The sequence below is a fragment of the Pagrus major genome, chromosome 14 (genome assembly GCF_040436345.1).
Source record: "Pagrus major chromosome 14, Pma_NU_1.0".
NCBI lineage: Eukaryota > Metazoa > Chordata > Actinopteri > Spariformes > Sparidae > Pagrus > Pagrus major.
In genome coordinates, this window is record NC_133228.1 from 2,796,092 (window position 1) to 2,817,131 (window position 21,040).

A 21,040-nucleotide genomic window follows, 5' to 3' on the forward strand; every position below is an offset into this window, starting at 1 on the left:
TTCAACACTCATGTTTAGATCTAAGCACAGGGTCACAGAACAGCGCTGGAAGTGGCTGGTAAATAAAACGAGGACAGAGAGATAGAGGCTATGTGCTGCCCGGCTAGATTACCAAGACAGACAAACAGACTGGAGAGGGCTTGATTAGAAGCTAGCACACCAAGTTAACATTACTTTTAGAGACCACAACTTTACCTGACAGCTGTTCCTGTAGGTCTTTATTATGTTTGTTTCTTATATTAAAGATATAGCTAGTTCCACCTCACTGAAGTTGTCGAGTGAGACAGAGCACGTGTACGCATACAGAAGGGGGCGTAGACTGAATGGGAGTGAAAGACACTTTAAGTCATGAAATGTTAGAGATCTCTCTCTCTCTCTCTCTCTCTCTCTATATATATATATATATATATATATATATATATATATACATATATATATATATATATATATATATATATATATATATATATATATATATATATATATATATACAATCCTTTAATCATTCTCAAAGAAACCTGCTATGGATCAGATCCAGTCAGTCATTGTCCCTCAGGCTGTCATAGAGATATATATCTCTAAATTTGTCTTTCTCTCTCTCTCTCTCTCTCTCTCATATATATATATATATATATATATATATATATATATATATATATATATATATATATATATATTTACATGATGATATAATTGTATTTTGATGCTTTGGCAGCATTGTTATTGAAACTTCCATGCCAATAAAGCCCCTTTGAATTGAATTGAAAAATATAAGAGAGAGAGGGAGAGAGAGAGATATCAGTGCATTACTATCAGTGCATTCACTGTCAGACAGCAATCCCCCCTTTCAGACCACAACCAAATAAATGTGTTCTTTAAACTCTCAGATCAAATGGTTTGATCAAAAATGCAAGACCATCAGAAAAGACCTGAGAAAAATAGCAAATGAAAAACATCACCAACCAAACAACCCAGCCTTACACATTAGATACAATGAAATTTTAAAGAAATATAAATGTACAATTAGGAACAAAAAACAAAATTATACCCATATGAAACTTGAAGATATTGAGAATGCCATTAATCAAAATCAATTCTGGGATATGTGGAACAAGTTCAACACAAAGCAACAGACATTATCCATCCAAAATGGTGACATCTGGACAGCACATTTTGAAAATCTGTACAAAGACATACCAATAAATCAAATCAATTCAGATCAATGTATTATACAAGAAAAACTCCAAACATTAGAAGAAACAATTACAGACAACCAAAACCCCCTTGATTTCCCAATTACTTGGGAAGAATTGACCACACAGACAAAATCTCTCCAGCCGAGGAAAGCTTGTGGTCCAGACAGCATTAAAAACAAAATGCTCAAATGCAGCACCCCAGAGACGCAGGGTGCAGTGTTAAAGCTGTTCAATATTGTATTACAGTCGGGATGTTTTCCTGACATCTGGTGCAAAGGGCTCATTTCCCCCATTCATAAGAATGGGGACAAATCAGACCCTAATAACTACCGTGGCATCTGTGTCAACAGCTGTCTAGGTAAATTATTCTGTAGTATTCTGAATAAAAGAATACTAGATTTCCTTGAGGAACACTCCATCTTGAGTAAAAGTCAAATTGGCTTCCTCCCAAAACACTGCACCACCGACCATGTATATACCCTTCACACTTTAATTAACAAACATGTACACCAAACAAAAAATGGTAAAATAGTCACTTGTTTCATTGATTTCAAGAAAGCTGACTCTATTTGGCATGAAGGGCTCTATTACAGGCTTCTACACTGTGGTATAGGGGGCAAAATGTACGATCTGGTTAAATCAATGTATTTGGAAAATATGTGTGCTGTTAAAATTGGAGACAAACAAACTGAATTCTTCACCCAGAGAAGAGGTGTACGCCAGGGTTGCAATTTAAGTCCGACTTTATTTAACATGTATATAAATGAACTTGCTGTTGAGTTGGATCAATGTGCTGCTCCTGGCCTCTCCCTCCTAGATAGAGAGGTGAAGTCTCTATTTTATGCTGATGACTTTGTTCTACTGTCTCCTACTGAACAAGGACTACAGCAACAGCTGGACATAGTAGGAAAGTACTGTCAGAACTGGGCTCTGGCAGTAAATATGAAGAAAACTAATGTCATGATCTTTCAAAAACGCCCCCGATGTCAGGAGAACAAACACCAATTTACCATAAATTATCATATCATTGAACATAGCATGAGTTATAGCTACCTTGTTATAACCATTACAGCATCAGGGAGTTTCAACATGGCAGTGAATGCACTAAAAGAAAAAGCTTGAAGAGCCCTACATGCAATCAAGAGAAAATTTTATAATTTCCAAATTCCAGTCAAAATCTGGCTTAAAATATTTGATAGTGTCATCCAGCCCATTGCGCTGTACGGTAGTGAAGTCTGAGGTCCACTCAGTCATCAGAGCTATACCCGCTGGGACAAACATCCAAGAGAATCTTTACATGCAGAATTCTGCAGACACATTTTACACGTACACAGAAACACACCAACAAATGCATGTAGCGCAGAATTAGGCAGATACCCACTGATAATTAACATTCAAAAGAGAACGCTCAACTTTTTTAACCACCTGAAATCCAGCCCCCGAGACACCCTCCACTCCAAAGCCCTCCAAACTCAAGAGCTGAGCCCAGAAAAGAGTCCCCTATGTCAGCTGGTACTGAGGCTAACTGCCCCCTCTCAGACACAGTCTGACCAGCCGCACAACAACACTGCTCTCCAAACACCAATCAGAGTAAAGCACATTATAACACAATGTAAAGAAACCTATCTGGAACATTGGAGAGAAGAAACTAAAAGCCAAAGTAGATTAGAATGTTATCTAGCCCTAAAAAGAGATTATGAATGAGCAGATCTCTCTACTGTCAGATATAGAAAGCAGAGACAGATCCTCACCAAGTACAGGCTCAGTGACCACAAACTGACAATCCAAACAGGAAGACACAAACAATCATGGCAACCAAAAGAAAATAGAACGTGGTCACTGCTCGACAGGTGAGGTTGAGACAGAGATGCACTTTCTCCTACAATGTAAAGCATTCAACGAAACCAGGAACATTTATTTTAACAAGTTATAAGGTAATCTCAGGCTTCAAAGAGCTGAACGACATATCAAAATTAAAAATACTCCTGGGACAAGGAGATAGGGCATATCTTGCTGCCCAATATGTGTCAACATGCCACAACCTGAGGGACAGTGAGTGACCAACACACACACACACACACACACACACACATACACATCTATCTGTCTGTCTGTCTATCTATCTATCTATCTATCTATCTATCTATCTATCTATCTGCCTGTCTGTCTGTCTCTCTCTCTCTGTCTCTCTCTCTCTCTCTCTCTCTCTATCTATCTATCTATCTATCTATTTATCTCTCTTTCATGACTTTATGTCATGAAACGCTAGAGATATATTTCTCTCTATATATATCTCTCTGGCATGTGCTGTGAATGGTTCATCAAGTCTGGAGGCACTTTCTTCAAGATGGCAGCGCCCTGTCCAGCTGCGGCTACACTGGCTCATGATAGTTTAGAATATTTATATCAAAATCTGCCGCCTAAGATGCCAATCTCTACAAATTAATATATGATTGCCATCTCTTGCTGGAAATACGATCATCCAGTGACTTCGGCTTCATTGACACGACTACTCGGGAGTGTTTACATAGCCTCGGAGTGCGATGCCGACAAGACCCAGTTGCTATGGACGCTCCTAGCATCACAAGCCGACAGAGGAGCAAGCGGAGGTGGTGTGACCGAGTGCTACGCCGACAAGACCCAGTTGCTATGGACGCTCCTAGCATCACAAGCCGACAGAGGAGCAAGCGGAGGCGTTGTGACCGAGTGCTACGCCATCAAGACCCAGTTGCTATGGCCGCTCCTAGCATCACAAGCCGACAGAGGAGCAAGCGGAGGCGGTGTGACCAAAGGCGGAACCGCGGCTGTCGGGGAGGACTAACAGCTAGGCTAAAAGCTAGCCCCTATAAAATGCCACTTCCATTTATCTTCCTCTCAAATGTTCGTTCCCTGGAAAACAAAATAGATCATCTGCAGGTGGAATTAACAAGTAAATGAGAGATGAAGAACTGTTGTGCAATAATTCTTCCAGGGACTGGCTACTTTTCGTGCTGACAGGAGCTGCGCACTCAGCTGTAAGTATTTACATCAACAACAACTTGTGTATAAATGCTAAGTTTGTCTCAAGCCATTGCTCACTGGACATTTAGCTTCTGAATGTAAACTGCAGACCATTCTATGGTTTTCCTTAGTTTCCATCACTGCTGTGTACATGCCCCCCAGCGCTTACACTAAAGAGGCCATGAAAGTTCTCTATCGGACTATCAGTGAGTTGCAATCTACTCACACTGAGGGCTTTTTCATTGTCATCAACCGGACCAACATGAAGTCAGTTCTCCCACATTTCCACCAGCATGTGGATTGTGCAACTAGGGGAGTAAATACATTAGACATGGCTTACACCACCATGAAAGATGCATTCAGAGCAGCCCCCCGCCCCCATCTTGGCTCTTCAGATCATCTATCTGTTATGCTAATTCTAGCATATAAGCCCCTGCTGGTCAGAGGAAAACCTACAGTGAGGCAGGTGAGGGTGTGGTCTGAGGGGGCTATGGAGGCACTACAGGACTGTTTTGAGTGCACTGACTGGGATATGTTCAAAGCAGCTGCCATTTACAACGATCACATCAACATAGATGAGTATGCCATGTCTGTGTCAGCCTACATCAACAAATGCACGGAGGATGTCAGTGCTAGCAAATCCATCACCACCCGGGCCAACCAAAAACCCTGGATGACTGATGAAGTATGCAAAATGCTAAAGGCACGGAACTCAGCCTTCAAGTCTGGCGACAAGATGGTACTGACAACAGCAAGAGCCAACTTGAACCATGCCATCAGACTAGCAAAGCATGCGCACAGTCGAAAAATCCAAGACTTTTTCCATGATCCCGCTAACACCAGGGATATGTGGCAAGGCATACGGACCATCACCAACTACAGGATTGCCCCTCCTGCATGTGACGATGACGTGGACTTCCTAAATGAACTAAATAACTTCTTTGGGAGGTTTGAGGCACTGAACAACACTTCTGCTGTGAAAACTGTTCCCCACCAGGATGAAAAGGCACTCTGCCTTGACATAGCTGAGGTGTGAAGGTCTCTGAGGAGTGTCAACTCACGGAAGGCTCCGGGCCCTGACTACATACCTGGGCGGGTGCTCAGGGAATGTGCAGATCAGCTGGCTTGTGTCCTAACAGACATTTTTAACACCTCACTGGATCAAGCCAAAGTCCCATTATGTTTCAAAACTGCCTCCATCATCCCAGTACCAAAGAAACCTCAAATCACATCACTCAATGACTACCGGCCCATCGCACTCACTCCTATTATGATGAAATGCTTTGAAAGGCTGGTAAAGGAGCACATCACCTCCAGACTCCCCACCACGTTTGACCCCTTCCAGTTTGCCTACCGGCCAAACCGCTCCACTGAGGATGCCATCTCCACCGCTCTTCACTTGAGCCTTGCACACCTGGAGGAGAAAAACACTCATGTTCGGATACTGTTCCTGGACTTCAGTTCAGCGTTTAATACCATCATTCCACAGCATCTGGTAGACAAACTGGGACCCCTGGGCTTCAGCGCCCCCCTGTGCAACTGGCTGCTAGACTTCCTCACTGAAAGACCACAGTCAGTGCAGGTCGGTCAGAATACCTCCAGTGTCATCACCCACAACACAGGCTCCCCTCAAGGCTGTGTCCTGAGCCCCTGCTGTTCACTCTGATGACTCACGACTGCGTCCCAAGGGCTACCACCAATCACATTGTGAAGTTTGCAGATGACATAACAGTGGTGGGCCTCATCAGGGATGACCACAACCTGGCTTACAGGGAGGAGGTGGAGCAGCTGGTGGGCTGGTGTAGCAAAAACAACTTGATCCTGAACGTGGACAGAACCAAAGAGATCATTGTCGACTTCAGGAAGAAGCAGTCCAGCCACGCTCCACTTCTCATCAACAACACGGCTATGGAGGTGGTCAGCAGCACCAAGTTCCTGGGGGTGCACATCACAGATAACTTCACCTGGTCTGTGAACACTGCTGCACTGGTCAAGAAGGCACAGCAGTGTCTGCGCTTCCTGCGAAGGATGAGGATAGCCCTCCTGCCCCCGCCCATCCTCACTACATTCTACAGGAGCACCATAGAGAGCATCCTGACCAGCTGCATCTCCATGTGGTGTGGAAGCTGCAAAGCCTCTGATTGGAGGAATGTGAGGAGAGTGATGAGGACAGCAGAGAAGATCATTGGGACTTCTCTCCCCCCCATTCAGGACTTTACTCCCAAGTGCTGCATGCCCAGAGCTGGGAATATTATCAGAGACTCCTCCCACCCTCACCATGGACTGTTTTCCGCGTTGGCCCCTAGAAAGAGGTTCTGCAGCATTCGGTGCAGGACCACAAGGCTCTGTAACAGCTTGTTCCCTCATGTCATCAGACTGCTGAAATCTAAGTGACAATTGTCGTTTATTCTGGATACCTTGTTTCCTCAAAATATTTGCGCTACCTAACTCAACAATGTCACGTTCAATAATTTGCACTTTCAGTATGTTTCTGTTGTTGATATTTATTATTCTTATTGTGGTATTTTTTTGATATACTTTCATATTTTAATTCTATGCTGAGCCTCTGACACGAAATTTCGTTCTGTGTTCACTTGTTGCTCACTGAATGACAATAAAGTCTGTCTAATTCTAAGTCTAAGTCTAAAAGCTTCCCAGAAGGTTTTGGCGGTATAGTAGCGAGGCGCTTCCCAAGCAGTTGAGCCGGGGTCGATTGTGTACGCGCCTGCTTTCCCTGACGCAGATGGGTTCTGGACCAGAGGAACATCGGGAATGCATTCATGGATGTTTATGTATTTTACAGGTACACTTTCTCAAGGTGATTGGAGCACATTTGCATTCCGAAGCAAATCGGTCATGGGAGAACTGTGTTGGCAGGTGTCAAAGGCATCACAGTGCTAAAATCACATTCCCTGACCGGGAATCGAACCCAGGCCGCGGCGGTGAGAGCGCCGAATCCTAGCCACTAGACCATCAGGGACAATGAACAACTTGTTCCTCTTCAATTCACGAGATGTAAAGACGATGAATTGTTTGGTAATACGGAAAGGTTACTAATGTCTGCTGTGTATGCTTGACTTGATCTGCGGTCATCTGCTTAAACGGCAAAGGTCCATCTCTCCTGGAAAAACAGGTCATCCTGAGGTGAGGTAGGTGCGCTCGAGTGGTCAAGGCGGCGGACTACAGTCCCACTGGGGTTTAACCCTGCAGATTGCAATGCTGCCAATTAAGGAAGTGTCAACTCTTCCCTGGTCTCTCCTTCATTCATCTGCCAGAGGGGTGTATGTTGTCGAGGTGAGGATCTTCTCACAAACCAGGTTAAAGCGCATGGTTTTAGAAAATGGAGAAAATGGAGGAGTGCACTGATGGCATTAAACAATCTGGTTATTGGATTTAGATTCAGTTGAGAAAGGGAATGTAATGGCATGTGCTGTGAATGGCTCATCAAGTCTGGAGCAATGTTATAATAGTTTTGGATTTTTCATTATAGTTTAGTTTTAGTTAGTTTTGACTTTTTTTTCTCTAATTCAGTTAGTTTTAATTAGTTTTTAGAGCGGGTTTGCTAGTTTTAGTTAGTTTTCGTTTTTTACTAAATGCTTAGTTTTAGTTTAGTTTTTATTAGTTTTAGTATTAGTTTTAGTTTTTTCATACTTTGGTCTCAATAAACATATTTATGAGTGCATCTTCCCGCTTGTGGTGTTCCTGCGTGTTAACTAACCAGCATCTATTTGGTCGTCGGTGAAAGCAGTCCATTATCGATGTCTCCTCCTTCCCGGTGCTACCTGGCCGGGATGTTGCTTCACTTTCAGGGGAGCTACTTAGAGAGGCCACTTTGTCAAGGTACTCGCCATTAGCCTTCTTGTGCAAGCTTCTCAAATGGACTTTCAGATTCGTGGGGTTTTTTCCCTTGAGAAGTATTCCACAGATTGTATCACCTGTTTCCACGACAATGCACTTGCTTTTGTCTTTCTCGCTGTCATATTCAAAAAAATCCCATATAGGACTCTGTCGCTTTCGCCCAACTTTTGACGCCATTTTTTGCCGTAGAGGGGCGAAGAGAAGCCGACTCTGGCCGGCTCTACACGAGAAGTGACGGACCGTGAGGTGCCGTATGGCGCCGCCAGCTCACGTAAAATTGCTTGAGCGAAATAAATCGATTTCATATCAATCCGAAATTGACAAAGACGAAAACGAAGGGAATTTTATCTATAATTTCAGTTTGTTTTAGTTAGTTTTGTAATCACACAATACAGTTTCAGTTAGTTATCGTTTTTTTCTTTTAATTATAGTTTTTATTTATTTCAGTTAACGAAAATGTTTTTTCAATTCTAGTTTTCGTCATTTCGTTCGTTTTCGTTTACGATAATAACCTTGGTCTGGAGGCACTGGAAAAGCTTCCCTGAAGGTTTTGGCGGTATAGTAGCGAGGCGCTTCCCAAGCAGTTGAGCCGGGGTCGATTGTGTACGCGCCTGCTTTCCCTGACGCAGATGGGGTTCTGGACCAGAGGAACATCGGGAATGCATTCATGGATGTTTATGTATTTTACAGGTACACTTTCTCAAGGTGATTGGAGCACATTTGCACTCCGAAGCAAATCGGTCATGGGAGAACTGTGTTGGCAGGTGTCAAAGGCATCACAGTGCTAAAATCACATTCCCTGACCGGGAATCGAACCCGGGCCGCGGCGGTGAGAGCGCCGAATCCTAGCCACTAGACCATCAGGGACAATGAACAACTTGTTCCTCTTCAATTCACGAGATGAAAAGACGATGAATTGTTTGGTAATACGGAAAGGTTACTAATGTCTGCTGTGTATGCTTGACTTGATCTGCGGTCATCTGCTTAATCGGCAAAGGTCCATCTCTCCTGGAAAAACAGGTCATCCCGAGGTGAGGTAGGTGCGCTCGAGTGGTCAAGGCGGCGGACTACAGTCCCACTGGGGTTTAACCCTGCAGATTGCAATGCTGCCAATTAAGGAAGTGTCAACTCTTCCCTGGTCTCTCCTTCATTCATCTGCCAGAGGGGTGTATGTTGTCGAGGTGAGGATCTTCTCACAAACCAGGTTAAGGCGCATGGTTTTAGAAAATGGAGAAAATGGAGGAGTGCACTGATGGCATTAAACAATCTGGTTATTGGATTTAGATTCAGTTGAGAAAGGGAATGTAATGGCATGTGCTGTGAATGGCTCATCAAGTCTGGAGGCACTGGAAAAGCTTCCCTGAAGGTTTTGGCGGTATAGTAGCGAGGCGCTTCCCAAGCAGTTGAGCCGGGGTCGATTGTGTACGCGCCTGCTTTCCCTGACGCAGATGGGGTTCTGGACCAGAGGAACATCGGGAATGCATTCATGGATGTTTATGTATTTTACAGGTACACTTTCTCAAGGTGATTGGAGCACATTTGCATTCCGAAGCAAATCGGTCATGGGAGAACTGTGTTGGCAGGTGTCAAAGGCATCACAGTGCTAAAATCACATTCCCTGACCGGGAATCGAACCCGGGCCGCGGCGGTGAGAGCGCCGAATCCTAGCCACTAGACCATCAGGGACAATGAACAACTTGTTCCTCTTCAATTCACGAGATGTAAAGACGATGAATTGTTTGGTAATACGGAAAGGTTACTAATGTCTGCTGTGTATGCTTGACTTGATCTGCGGTCATCTGCTTAATCGGCAAAGGTCCATCTCTCCTGGAAAAACAGGTCATCCCGAGGTGAGGTAGGTGCGCTCGAGTGGTCAAGGCGGCGGACTACAGTCCCACTGGGGTTTAACCCTGCAGATTGCAATGCTGCCAATTAAGGAAGTGTCAACTCTTCCCTGGTCTCTCCTTCATTCATCTGCCAGAGGGGTGTATGTTGTCGAGGTGAGGATCTTCTCACAAACCAGGTTAAAGCGCATGGTTTTAGAAAATGGAGAAAATGGAGGAGTGCACTGATGGCATTAAACAATCTGGTTATTGGATTTAGATTCAGTTGAGAAAGGGAATGTAATGGCATGTGCTGTGAATGGCTCATCAAGTCTGGAGCAATGTTATAATAGTTTTGGATTTTTCATTATAGTTTAGTTTTAGTTAGTTTTGACTTTTTTTTCTCTAATTCAGTTAGTTTTAATTAGTTTTTAGAGCGGGTTTGCTAGTTTTAGTTAGTTTTCGTTTTTTACTAAATGCTTAGTTTTAGTTTAGTTTTTATTAGTTTTAGTATTAGTTTTAGTTTTTTCATACTTTGGTCTCAATAAACATATTTATGAGTGCATCTTCCCGCTTGTGGTGTTCCTGCGTGTTAACTAACCAGCATCTATTTGGTCGTCGGTGAAAGCAGTCCATTATCGATGTCTCCTCCTTCCCGGTGCTACCTGGCCGGGATGTTGCTTCACTTTCAGGGGAGCTACTTAGAGAGGCCACTTTGTCAAGGTACTCGCCATTAGCCTTCTTGTGCAAGCTTCTCAAATGGACTTTCAGATTCGTGGGGTTTTTTCCCTTGAGAAGTATTCCACAGATTGTATCACCTGTTTCCACGACAATGCACTTGCTTTTGTCTTTCTCGCTGTCATATTCAAAAAAATCCCATATAGGACTCTGTCGCTTTCGCCCAACTTTTGACGCCATTTTTTGCCGTAGAGGGGCGAAGAGAAGCCGACTCTGGCCGGCTCTACACGAGAAGTGACGGACCGTGAGGTGCCGTATGGCGCCGCCAGCTCACGTAAAATTGCTTGAGCGAAATAAATCGATTTCATATCAATCCGAAATTGACAAAGACGAAAACGAAGGGAATTTTATCTATAATTTCAGTTTGTTTTAGTTAGTTTTGTAATCACACAATACAGTTTCAGTTAGTTATCGTTTTTTTCTTTTAATTATAGTTTTTATTTATTTCAGTTAACGAAAATGTTTTTTCAATTCTAGTTTTCGTCATTTCGTTCGTTTTCGTTTACGATAATAACCTTGGTCTGGAGGCACTGGAAAAGCTTCCCTGAAGGTTTTGGCGGTATAGTAGCGAGGCGCTTCCCAAGCAGTTGAGCCGGGGTCGATTGTGTACGCGCCTGCTTTCCCTGACACAGATGGGTTCTGGACCAGAGGAACATCGGGAATGCATTCATGGATGTTTATGTATTTTACAGGTACACTTTCTCAAGGTGATTGGAGCACATTTGCATTCCGAAGCAAATCGGTCATGGGAGAACTGTGTTGGCAGGTGTCAAAGGCATCACAGTGCTAAAATGACATTCCCTGACCGGGAATCGAACCCGGGCCGCGGCGGTGAGAGCGCCGAATCCTAGCCACTAGACCATCAGGGACAATGAACAACTTGTTCCTCTTCAATTCACGAGATGAAAAGACGATGAATTGTTTGGTAATACGGAAAGGTTACTAATGTCTGCTGTGTATGCTTGACTTGATCTGCGGTCATCTGCTTAATCGGCAAAGGTCCATCTCTCCTGGAAAAACAGGTCATCCCGAGGTGAGGTAGGTGCGCTCGAGTGGTCAAGGCGGCGGACTACAGTCCCACTGGGGTTTAACCCTGCAGATTGCAATGCTGCCAATTAAGGAAGTGTCAACTCTTCCCTGGTCTCTCCTTCATTCATCTGCCAGAGGGGTGTATGTTGTCGAGGTGAGGATCTTCTCACAAACCAGGTTAAGGCGCATGGTTTTAGAAAATGGAGAAAATGGAGGAGTGCACTGATGGCATTAAACAATCTGGTTATTGGATTTAGATTCAGTTGAGAAAGGGAATGTAATGGCATGTGCTGTGAATGGCTCATCAAGTCTGGAGGCACTGGAAAAGCTTCCCTGGAGGATTTGGCGGTATAGTAGCGAGGCGCTTCCCAAGCAGTTGAGCCGGGGTCGATTGTGTACGCGCCTGCTTTCCCTGACGCAGATGGGTTCTGGACCAGAGGAACATCGGGAATGCATTCATGGATGTTTATGTATTTTACAGGTACACTTTCTCAAGGTGATTGGAGCACATTTGCACTCCGAAGCAAATCGGTCATGGGAGAACTGTGTTGGCAGGTGTCAAAGGCATCACAGTGCTAAAATCACATTCCCTGACCGGGAATCGAACCCCGGCCGCGGCGGTGAGAGCGCCGAATCCTAGCCACTAGACCATCAGGGACAATGAACAACTTGTTCCTCTTCAATTCACGAGATGAAAAGACGATGAATTGTTTGGTAATACGGAAAGGTTACTAATGTCTGCTGTGTATGCTTGACTTGATCTGCGGTCATCTGCTTAATCGGCAAAGGTCCATCTCTCCTGGAAAAACAGGTCATCCCGAGGTGAGGTAGGTGCGCTCGAGTGGTCAAGGCGGCGGACTACAGTCCCACTGGGGTTTAACCCTGCAGATTGCAATGCTGCCAATTAAGGAAGTGTCAACTCTTCCCTGGTCTCTCCTTCATTCATCTGCCAGAGGGGTGTATGTTGTCGAGGTGAGGATCTTCTCACAAACCAGGTTAAGGCGCATGGTTTTAGAAAATGGAGAAAATGGAGGAGTGCACTGATGGCATTAAACAATCTGGTTATTGGATTTAGATTCAGTTGAGAAAGGGAATGTAATGGCATGTGCTGTGAATGGCTCATCAAGTCTGGAGGCACTGGAAAAGCTTCCCTGGAGGATTTGGCGGTATAGTAGCGAGGCGCTTCCCAAGCAGTTGAGCCGGGGTCGATTGTGTACGCGCCTGCTTTCCCTGACGCAGATGGGTTCTGGACCAGAGGAACATCGGGAATGCATTCATGGATGTTTATGTATTTTACAGGTACACTTTCTCAAGGTGATTGGAGCACATTTGCACTCCGAAGCAAATCGGTCATGGGAGAACTGTGTTGGCAGGTGTCAAAGGCATCACAGTGCTAAAATCACATTCCCTGACCGGGAATCGAACCCCGGCCGCGGCGGTGAGAGCGCCGAATCCTAGCCACTAGACCATCAGGGACAATGAACAACTTGTTCCTCTTCAATTCACGAGATGAAAAGACGATGAATTGTTTGGTAATACGGAAAGGTTACTAATGTCTGCTGTGTATGCTTGACTTGATCTGCGGTCATCTGCTTAATCGGCAAAGGTCCATCTCTCCTGGAAAAACAGGTCATCCCGAGGTGAGGTAGGTGCGCTCGAGTGGTCAAGGCGGCGGACTACAGTCCCACTGGGGTTTAACCCTGCAGATTGCAATGCTGCCAATTAAGGAAGTGTCAACTCTTCCCTGGTCTCTCCTTCATTCATCTGCCAGAGGGGTGTATGTTGTCGAGGTGAGGATCTTCTCACAAACCAGGTTAAGGCGCATGGTTTTAGAAAATGGAGAAAATGGAGGAGTGCACTGATGGCATTAAACAGTCTGGTTATTGGATTTAGATTCAGTTGAGAAAGGGAATGTAATGGCATGTGCTGTGAATGGCTCATCAAGTCTGGAGGCACTGGAAAAGCTTCCCTGAAGGTTTTGGCGGTATAGTAGCGAGGCGCTTCCCAAGCAGTTGAGCCGGGGTCGATTGTGTACGCGCCTGCTTTCCCTGACACAGATGGGTTCTGGACCAGAGGAACATCGGGAATGCATTCATGGATGTTTATGTATTTTACAGGTACACTTTCTCAAGGTGATTGGAGCACATTTGCATTCCGAAGCAAATCGGTCATGGGAGAACTGTGTTGGCAGGTGTCAAAGGCATCACAGTGCTAAAATGACATTCCCTGACCGGGAATCGAACCCGGGCCGCGGCGGTGAAAGCGCCGAATCCTAGCCACTAGACCATCAGGGACAATGAACAACTTGTTCCTCTTCAATTCACGAGATGTAAAGACGATGAATTGTTTGGTAATACGGAAAGGTTACTAATGTCTGCTGTGTATGCTTGACTTGATCTGCGATCATCTGCTTAATCGGCAAAGGTCCATCTCTCCTGGAAAAACAGGTCCTCCCGAGGTGAGGTAGGTGCGCTCGAGTGGTCAAGGCGGCGGACTACAGTCCCACTGGGGTTTAACCCTGCAGATTGCAATGCTGCCAATTAAGGAAGTGTCAACTCTTCCCTGGTCTCTCCTTCATTCATCTGCCAGAGGGGTGTATGTTGTCGAGGTGAGGATCTTCTCACAAACCAGGTTAAGGCGCATGGTTTTAGAAAATGGAGAAAATGGAGGAGTGCACTGATGGCATTAAACAATCTGGTTATTGGATTTAGATTCAGTTGAGAAAGGGAATGTAATGGCATGTGCTGTGAATGGCTCATCAAGTCTGGAGGCACTGGAAAAGCTTCCCTGAAGGTTTTGGCGGTATAGTAGCGAGGCGCTTCCCAAGCAGTTGAGCCGGGGTCGATTGTGTACGCGCCTGCTTTCCCTGACGCAGATGGGGTTCTGGACCAGAGGAACATCGGGAATGCATTCATGGATGTTTATGTATTTTACAGGTACACTTTCTCAAGGTGATTGGAGCACATTTGCATTCCGAAGCAAATCGGTCATGGGAGAACTGTGTTGGCAGGTGTCAAAGGCATCACAGTGCTAAAATCACATTCCCTGACCGGGAATCGAACCCGGGCCGCGGCGGTGAGAGCGCCGAATCCTAGCCACTAGACCATCAGGGACAATGAACAACTTGTTCCTCTTCAATTCACGAGATGTAAAGACGATGAATTGTTTGGTAATACGGAAAGGTTACTAATGTCTGCTGTGTATGCTTGACTTGATCTGCGATCATCTGCTTAATCGGCAAAGGTCCATCTCTCCTGGAAAAACAGGTCCTCCCGAGGTGAGGTAGGTGCGCTCGAGTGGTCAAGGCGGCGGACTACAGTCCCACTGGGGTTTAACCCTGCAGATTGCAATGCTGCCAATTAAGGAAGTGTCAACTCTTCCCTGGTCTCTCCTTCATTCATCTGCCAGAGGGGTGTATGTTGTCGAGGTGAGGATCTTCTCACAAACCAGGTTAAGGCGCATGGTTTTAGAAAATGGAGAAAATGGAGGAGTGCACTGATGGCATTAAACAATCTGGTTATTGGATTTAGATTCAGTTGAGAAAGGGAATGTAATGGCATGTGCTGTGAATGGCTCATCAAGTCTGGAGGCACTGGAAAAGCTTCCCTGAAGGTTTTGGCGGTATAGTAGCGAGGCGCTTCCCAAGCAGTTGAGCCGGGGTCGATTGTGTACGCGCCTGCTTTCCCTGACGCAGATGGGGTTCTGGACCAGAGGAACATCGGGAATGCATTCATGGATGTTTATGTATTTTACAGGTACACTTTCTCAAGGTGATTGGAGCACATTTGCATTCCGAAGCAAATCGGTCATGGGAGAACTGTGTTGGCAGGTGTCAAAGGCATCACAGTGCTAAAATCACATTCCCTGACCGGGAATCGAACCCGGGCCGCGGCGGTGAGAGCGCCGAATCCTAGCCACTAGACCATCAGGGACAATGAACAACTTGTTCCTCTTCAATTCACGAGATGAAAAGACGATGAATTGTTTGGTAATACGGAAAGGTTACTAATGTCTGCTGTGTATGCTTGACTTGATCTGCGGTCATCTGCTTAATCGGCAAAGGTCCATCTCTCCTGGAAAAACAGGTCATCCCGAGGTGAGGTAGGTGCGCTCGAGTGGTCAAGGCGGCGGACTACAGTCCCACTGGGGTTTAACCCTGCAGATTGCAATGCTGCCAATTAAGGAAGTGTCAACTCTTCCCTGGTCTCTCCTTCATTCATCTGCCAGAGGGGTGTATGTTGTCGAGGTGAGGATCTTCTCACAAACCAGGTTAAGGCGCATGGTTTTAGAAAATGGAGAAAATGGAGGAGTGCACTGATGGCATTAAACAATCTGGTTATTGGATTTAGATTCAGTTGAGAAAGGGAATGTAATGGCATGTGCTGTGAATGGCTCATCAAGTCTTGAGCAATGTTATAATAGTTTTGGATTTTTCATTATAGTTTAGTTTTAGTTAGTTTTGACTTTTTTTTCTCTAATTCAGTTAGTTTTAATTAGTTTTTAGAGCGGGTTTGCTAGTTTTAGTTAGTTTTCGTTTTTTACTAAATGCTTAGTTTTAGTTTAGTTTTTATTAGTTTTAGTATTAGTTTTAGTTTTTTCATACTTTGGTCTCAATAAACATATTTATGAGTGCATCTTCCCGCTTGTGGTGTTCCTGCGTGTTAACTAACCAGCATCTATTTGGTCGTCGGTGAAAGCAGTCCATTATCGATGTCTCCTCCTTCCCGGTGCTACCTGGCCGGGATGTTGCTTCACTTTCAGGGGAGCTACTTAGAGAGGCCACTTTGTCAAGGTACTCGCCATTAGCCTTCTTGTGCAAGCTTCTCAAATGGACTTTCAGATTCGTGGGGTTTTTTCCCTTGAGAAGTATTCCACAGATTGTATCACCTGTTTCCACGACAATGCACTTGCTTTTGTCTTTCTCGCTGTCATATTCAAAAAAATCCCATATAGGACTCTGTCGCTTTCGCCCAACTTTTGACGCCATTTTTTGCCGTAGAGGGGCGAAGAGAAGCCGACTCTGGCCGGCTCTACACGAGAAGTGACGGACCGTGAGGTGCCGTATGGCGCCGCCAGCTCACGTAAAATTGCTTGAGCGAAATAAATCGATTTCATATCAATCCGAAATTGACAAAGACGAAAACGAAGGGAATTTTATCTATAATTTCAGTTTGTTTTAGTTAGTTTTGTAATCACACAATACAGTTTCAGTTAGTTATCGTTTTTTTTCTTTTAATTATAGTTTTTATTTATTTCAGTTAACGAAAATGTTTTTTCAATTCTAGTTTTCGTCATTTCGTTCGTTTTCGTTTACGATAATAACCTTGGTCTGGAGGCACTGGAAAAGCTTCCCTGAAGGTTTTGGCGGTATAGTAGCGAGGCGCTTCCCAAGCAGTTGAGCCGGGGTCGATTGTGTACGCACCTGCTTGCCCTGACGCAGATGGGGTTCTGGACCAGAGGAACATCGGGAATGCATTCATGGATGTTTATGTATTTTACAGGTACACTTTCTCAAGGTGATTGGAGCACATTTGCACTCCGAAGCAAATCGGTCATGGGAGAACTGTGTTGGCAGGTGTCAAAGGCATCACAGTGCTAAAATCACATTCCCTGACCGGGAATCGAACCCGGGCCGCGGCGGTGAGAGCGCCGAATCCTAGCCACTAGACCATCAGGGACAATGAACAACTTGTTCCTCTTCAATTCACGAGATGAAAAGACGATGAATTGTTTGGTAATACGGAAAGGTTACTAATGTCTGCTGTGTATGCTTGACTTGATCTGCGGTCATCTGCTTAATCGGCAAAGGTCCATCTCTCCTGGAAAAACAGGTCATCCCGAGGTGAGGTAGGTGCGCTCGAGTGGTCAAGGCGGCGGACTACAGTCCCACTGGGGTTTAACCCTGCAGATTGCAATGCTGCCAATTAAGGAAGTGTCAACTCTTCCCCGGTCTCTCCTTCATTCATCTGCCAGAGGGGTGTATGTTGTCGAGGTGAGGATCTTCTCACAAACCAGGTTAAGGCGCATGGTTTTAGAAAATGGAGAAAATGGAGGAGTGCACTGATGGCATTAAACAATCTGGTTATTGGATTTAGATTCAGTTGAGAAAGGGAATGTAATGGCATGTGCTGTGAATGGCTCATCAAGTCTGAAGGTTTTGGCGGTATAGTAGCGAGGCGCTTCCCAAGCAGTTGAGCCGGGGTCGATTGTGTACGCGCCTGCTTTCCCTGACGCAGATGGGTTCTGGACCAGAGGAACATCGGGAATGCATTCATGGATGTTTATGTATTTTACAGGTACACTTTCTCAAGGTGATTGGAGCACATTTGCACTCCGAAGCAAATCGGTCATGGGAGAACTGTGTTGGCAGGTGTCAAAGGCATCACAGTGCTAAAATCACATTCCCTGACCGGGAATCGAACCCGGGCCGCGGCGGTGAGAGCGCCGAATCCTAGCCACTAGACCATCAGGGACAATGAACAACTTGTTCCTCTTCAATTCACGAGATGAAAAGACGATGAATTGTTTGGTAATACGGAAAGGTTACTAATGTCTGCTGTGTATGCTTGACTTGATCTGCGGTCATCTGCTTAATCGGCAAAGGTCCATCTCTCCTGGAAAAACAGGTCATCCCGAGGTGAGGTAGGTGTGCTCGAGTGGTCAAGGCGGCGGACTACAGTCCCACTGGGGTTTAACCCTGCAGATTGCAATGCTGCCAATTAAGGAAGTGTCAACTCTTCCCTGGTCTCTCCTTCATTCATCTGCCAGAGGGGTGTATGTTGTCGAGGTGAGGATCTTCTCACAAACCAGGTTAAGGCGCATGGTTTTAGAAAATGGAGAAAATGGAGGAGTGCACTGATGGCATTAAACAATCTGGTTATTGGATTTAGATTCAGTTGAGAAAGGGAATGTAATGGCATGTGCTGTGAATGGCTCATCAAGTCTGGAGGCACTGGAAAAGCTTCCCTGAAGGTTTTGGCGGTATAGTAGCAAGGCGCTTCCCAAGCAGTTGAGCCGGGGTCGATTGTGTACGCGCCTGCTTTCCCTGACACAGATGGGTTCTGGACCAGAGGAACATCGGGAATGCATTCATGGATGTTTATGTATTTTACAGGTACACTTTCTCAAGGTGATTGGAGCACATTTGCACTCCGAAGCAAATCGGTCATGGGAGAACTGTGTTGGCAGGTGTCAAAGGCATCACAGTGCTAAAATCACATTCCCTGACCGGGAATCGAACCCGGGCCGCGGCGGTGAGAGCGCCGAATCCTAGCCACTAGACCATCAGGGACAATGAACAACTTGTTCCTCTTCAATTCACGAGATGAAAAGACGATGAATTGTTTGGTAATACGGAAAGGTTACTAATGTCTGCTGTGTATGCTTGACTTGATCTGCGGTCATCTGCTTAATCGGCAAAGGTCCATCTCTCCTGGAAAAACAGGTCATCCCGAGGTGAGGTAGGTGCGCTCGAGTGGTCAAGGCGGCGGACTACAGTCCCACTGGGGTTTAACCCTGCAGATTGCAATGCTGCCAATTAAGGAAGTGTCAACTCTTCCCTGGTCTCTCCTTCATTCATCTGCCAGAGGGGTGTATGTTGTCGAGGTGAGGATCTTCTCACAAACCAGGTTAAGGCGCATGGTTTTAGAAAATGGAGAAAATGGAGGAGTGCACTGATGGCATTAAACAATCTGGTTATTGGATTTAGATTCAGTTGAGAAAGGGAATGTAATGGCATGTGCTGTGAATGGCTCATCAAGTCTGAAGGTTTTGGCGGTATAGTAGCGAGGCGCTTCCCAAGCAGTTGAGCCGGGGTCGATTGTGTACGCGCCTGCTTTCCCTGACGCAGATGGGTTCTGGACCAGAGGAACATCGGGAATGCATTCATGGATGTTTATGTATTTTACAGGTACACTTTCTCAAGGTGATTGGAGCACATTTGCACTCCGAAGCAAATCGGTCATGGGAGAACTGTGTTGGCAGGTGTCAAAGGCATCACAGTGCTAAAATCACATTCCCTGACCGGGAATCGAACCCGGGCCGCGGCGGTGAGAGCGCCGAATCCTAGCCACTAGACCATCAGGGACAATGAACAACTTGTTCCTCTTCAATTCACGAGATGTAAAGACGATGAATTGTTTGGTAATACGGAAAGGTTACTAATGTCTGCTGTGTATGCTTGACTTGATCTGCGGTCATCTGCTTAATCGGCAAAGGTCCATCTCTCCTGGAAAAACAGGTCATCCCGAGGTGAGGTAGGTGCGCTCGAGTGGTCAAGGCGGCGGACTACAGTCCCACTGGGGTTTAACCCTGCAGATTGCAATGCTGCTAATTAAGGAAGTGTCAACTCTTCCCTGGTCTCTCCTTCATTCATCTGCCAGAGGGGTGTATGTTGTCGAGGTGAGGATCTTCTCACAAACCAGGTTAAGGCGCATGGTTTTAGAAAATGGAGAAAATGGAGGAGTGCACTGATGGCATTAAACAATCTGGTTATTGGATTTAGATTCAGTTGAGAAAGGGAATGTAATGGCATGTGCTGTGAATGGCTCATCAAGTCTGGAGGCACTGGAAAAGCTTCCCTGAAGGTTTTGGCGGTATAGTAGCGAGGCGCTTCCCAAGCAGTTGAGCCGGGGTCGATTGTGTACGCGCCTGCTTTCCCTGACGCAGATGGGGTTCTGGACCAGAGGAACATTGGGAATGCATTCATGGATGTTTATGTATTTTACAGGTACACTTTCTCAAGGTGATTGGAGCACATTTGCACTCCGAAGCAAATCGGTCATGGGAGAACTGTGTTGGCAGGTGTCAAAGGCATCACAGTGCTAAAATTACATTCCCTGACCGGGAATCGAACCCGGGCCGCGGCGGTGAGAGCGCCGAATCCTAGCCACTAGACCATCAGGGACAATGAACAACTTGTTCCTCTTCAATTCACGAGATGAAAAGACGATGAATTGTTTGGCAATACGGAAAGGTTACTAATGTCTGCTGTGTATGCTTGACTTGATCTGCGGTCATCTGCTTAATCGGCAAAGGTCCATCTCTCCTGGAAAAACAGGTCATCCCGAGGTGAGGTAGGTGCGCTCGAGTGGTCAAGGCGGCGGACTACAGTCCCACTGGGGTTTAACCCTGCAGATTGCAATGCTGCCAATTAAGGAAGTGTCAACTCTTCCCTGGTCTCTCCTTCATTCATCTGCCAGAGGGGTGTATGTTGTCGAGGTGAGGATCTTCTCACAAACCAGGTTAAGGCGCATGGTTTTAGAAAATGGAGAAAATGGAGGAGTGCACTGATGGCATTAAACAATCTGGTTATTGGATTTAGATTCAGTTGAGAAAGGGAATGTAATGGCATGTGCTGTGAATGGCTCATCAAGTCTGGAGGCACTGGAAAAGCTT

General features: G+C 45.5%; 14 non-coding genes across 14 annotated transcripts; all 14 read right to left on the reverse strand.

Moving 5' to 3' along the window:
• Positions 1-7,104: 7,104 nt before the first annotated feature.
• On the reverse strand, positions 7,105-7,176 carry trnae-cuc (transfer RNA glutamic acid (anticodon CUC)). Its single transcript has one exon. It is a non-coding gene; the product is annotated as a tRNA-Glu (tRNA).
• Positions 7,177-8,849: 1,673 nt separating this feature from the next.
• Positions 8,850-8,921, reverse strand: trnae-cuc (transfer RNA glutamic acid (anticodon CUC)). Its single transcript has one exon. It is a non-coding gene; the product is annotated as a tRNA-Glu (tRNA).
• Positions 8,922-9,668: 747 nt separating this feature from the next.
• On the reverse strand, positions 9,669-9,740 carry trnae-cuc (transfer RNA glutamic acid (anticodon CUC)). Its single transcript has one exon. It is a non-coding gene; the product is annotated as a tRNA-Glu (tRNA).
• A 1,672-nt stretch (positions 9,741-11,412) lies between these two features.
• On the reverse strand, positions 11,413-11,484 carry trnae-cuc (transfer RNA glutamic acid (anticodon CUC)). The gene has a single exon. It is a non-coding gene; the product is annotated as a tRNA-Glu (tRNA).
• A 746-nt stretch (positions 11,485-12,230) lies between these two features.
• trnae-cuc (transfer RNA glutamic acid (anticodon CUC)) lies at positions 12,231-12,302 on the reverse strand. The gene has a single exon. It is a non-coding gene; the product is annotated as a tRNA-Glu (tRNA).
• Positions 12,303-13,048: 746 nt separating this feature from the next.
• Positions 13,049-13,120, reverse strand: trnae-cuc (transfer RNA glutamic acid (anticodon CUC)). Its single transcript has one exon. It is a non-coding gene; the product is annotated as a tRNA-Glu (tRNA).
• A 746-nt stretch (positions 13,121-13,866) lies between these two features.
• trnae-uuc (transfer RNA glutamic acid (anticodon UUC)) lies at positions 13,867-13,938 on the reverse strand. The gene has a single exon. It is a non-coding gene; the product is annotated as a tRNA-Glu (tRNA).
• Positions 13,939-14,685: 747 nt separating this feature from the next.
• On the reverse strand, positions 14,686-14,757 carry trnae-cuc (transfer RNA glutamic acid (anticodon CUC)). Its single transcript has one exon. It is a non-coding gene; the product is annotated as a tRNA-Glu (tRNA).
• A 747-nt stretch (positions 14,758-15,504) lies between these two features.
• On the reverse strand, positions 15,505-15,576 carry trnae-cuc (transfer RNA glutamic acid (anticodon CUC)). The gene has a single exon. It is a non-coding gene; the product is annotated as a tRNA-Glu (tRNA).
• Positions 15,577-17,250: 1,674 nt separating this feature from the next.
• On the reverse strand, positions 17,251-17,322 carry trnae-cuc (transfer RNA glutamic acid (anticodon CUC)). The gene has a single exon. It is a non-coding gene; the product is annotated as a tRNA-Glu (tRNA).
• A 723-nt stretch (positions 17,323-18,045) lies between these two features.
• Positions 18,046-18,117, reverse strand: trnae-cuc (transfer RNA glutamic acid (anticodon CUC)). The gene has a single exon. It is a non-coding gene; the product is annotated as a tRNA-Glu (tRNA).
• A 746-nt stretch (positions 18,118-18,863) lies between these two features.
• trnae-cuc (transfer RNA glutamic acid (anticodon CUC)) lies at positions 18,864-18,935 on the reverse strand. The gene has a single exon. It is a non-coding gene; the product is annotated as a tRNA-Glu (tRNA).
• A 723-nt stretch (positions 18,936-19,658) lies between these two features.
• On the reverse strand, positions 19,659-19,730 carry trnae-cuc (transfer RNA glutamic acid (anticodon CUC)). The gene has a single exon. It is a non-coding gene; the product is annotated as a tRNA-Glu (tRNA).
• A 747-nt stretch (positions 19,731-20,477) lies between these two features.
• trnae-cuc (transfer RNA glutamic acid (anticodon CUC)) lies at positions 20,478-20,549 on the reverse strand. Its single transcript has one exon. It is a non-coding gene; the product is annotated as a tRNA-Glu (tRNA).
• Between the last annotated feature and the right edge of the window lie 491 nt (positions 20,550-21,040).